Genomic DNA, 2,384 nt, shown 5'->3' with positions numbered 1-2,384 from the left:
CCCCCCCGCCTGCTATGGGGTAGGCACTGAGCCCTGGGCCAGGCGCTATACAAACCTGGAGGAGAGAGGCTGTTCCAGCCTACCCTACTAAAACCTATAGCCCATGGGGTTGGGCACTGAACACTAATCCCAGGGCGCTAACCTTAATCCTAATCGCTCTCCCATGGGGGTGGGCACTGAGCCCCCTGCCCCTGTCCTATGGGGGGTGCAGTGGAGCAGGGAAGCAGGGCTGGCAGAGCGCCTGCCAGGTGCCCACTGAGCCCCCGCTGCCTCCTGTTTCTCCCCTCTCCAGCAGCCCCTCTTGGCAGTTCTGCATGTCCCTCACCCACTTGAGGGGCCCTAAGAGGCATGGGGTGCTGGTCCTGCTCTTGCTTTTGCCCGCCCCTCCTACCCCCCAATCGACTCTAAGCAGGGGGACAGTGAAGCTGTGAGGAATCCCACCCACAAGGGTTGCACCTCCAGCCTGTGGCTCTCACACACCCCTTGCATATCACTGGGGAATTTACCCCCCTTCTGCCCCCCCACGTTGTGTGACAACAATCTCTGGGCTCTGCACTAGCCAGACAGTGGGGGTGGCCCGCAGCAGGCTTCAGTGGGTTCGGTTCCACTTATGCACTGGGGCTCTAGGTTTTAGTAGGGCCTGTACATCCCCACAGGGATTAGGTGTTAGCTGTCGGTGCCCGTCAGCTGATCTGTAGGCCCAAAGTCCCCATGGTAACAATGCTACGTTTTACCTAGGCTGCCAACTGTTTCAGCTGGGGCATCCTTTCTCCTTCCTATTTGTACAGAGCATAGTGCAGTGGGTTTCATCCTTTCTGGACTTGAGGCACTCCTCCATCACTTGTGAATTGGGTGGCACTTCATTTCAAGCACTGGTTTCTATACTGCTGTGCTTAGCTCCTTACACAGACATTGGGTAGTAAGGGAGAAGGACCTTCCAGACAGGGGATAAGGCTGAGCTTGGCTTATCTGCTTGGTTTTTATAAGCTTATCTCCTCACACCTCCGCCTCCCATCAAAGGATCGGGAGCATCCCAGGGTGACTGAGCACCCTGGCTGAGAATCACTGGCCTAGCACAGAGAGATCCTGATCCATAACTGAGTCTCTAGGCACTACTGAGATGCAAATAATAAATGAGGATAATCTTGTACCTGGAAAGAATCTGTTCACATTTAAAGTCATTTAGCATTACTTTAGCATTACTTAAGCCTTGCCCTATCCTTCATTCTTTTCTTAGAGCAACATATTTAAGTTAAAATTGAATTGCTTGTATTTCCTGTTTGCTTCAGGATGCTGAAAATGCTGCTTATTAACAAAGTTGATTTTTGGTATGTCCAATGCTAATTTTGAGAATGATCATTAGAAAGTGGTGTAGTCACAACCTTTGTAACTTTTAGCAGAACGTTGAAACATAGCTGTTTTGCCTCTGCATTTTTTCTGAGCTTTTTTTTTTAATATACCTGTTTTCCCAGTGTCTCTGGTCAGATTGTCTTAACTGTGACTATAATTCTTAAATATCTTTCCCCCTCTTTTCCTTCACAAGTCTTTAAGCTGCCAATCTTTAAGCCAAGTAGTTTAGTTAGAACAGAGATCATGGTAGAAAGTTTCATCATACTGGTCAGTTTTCTAAGGGTTAATTGCAGGTAATTTTTGCTTCACTGAAGAAGCTATTCAGAATTACCACCCATAGTATCGTATTGGCAATATAACTTATTATAATAATCAACAGAAAGCCGTCTTTCCAGTAAGCTTAATTGGTTTCTTTCAGTCCTTTTTTTCAGTTTTGTAGTCATTATTTGAAAAAAAAAGTTAAAATATAGACATAAAAAAGTGGCACTGAGGGTATTTGCCTGACAACTGTGCATAGGGCAAATTTAGTCTTGCTGAAACCTCCAGCAGACAGCACATATGAGAGAGATGGGCAAAATTAGTGCAGTTTTGGTGCAGTCTCCTTCTCCATCAGATTTTGGTTTAGAGAAACAAAATGCAAACTAAGATGATGGGCCCTGTGAACATTTGTAGTTCAGGAGGGTGGCAGGCACTAGTTAATGGTTCCTTTTTGAGCCCGTATCTGCTTCATATTAATGTAGACAAAAATACAGATGGCTTGAGTTTTCTGCAAAACCAAAATTTGGTAGTGGTGTTGGTTTGGATCTTGATTTGGATACCTGACCCCAGAGCAATATGAAGTTTAGGTATAGTTTTCCAGTCCGTTCCATCTGCATATAGAACAGTCATCACAAATTATCATCTTATTAGGACTCCCAACAGAAACCGAAGACTGAACTGTCAGGGTGACAATCCCACTCTCTCAGCCCTGGATGCGATAGACTGTAAGTTCTTCAGGGTAGGGGCTGTCTCTTTCTGGTGAGGGAGAGTCAGAA

This window comes from Alligator sinensis, unplaced genomic scaffold (assembly GCF_000455745.1).
Source record: "Alligator sinensis unplaced genomic scaffold, ASM45574v1 scaffold198_1, whole genome shotgun sequence".
NCBI lineage: Eukaryota > Metazoa > Chordata > Crocodylia > Alligatoridae > Alligator > Alligator sinensis.
This window is presented reverse-complemented; position numbering follows the sequence as displayed.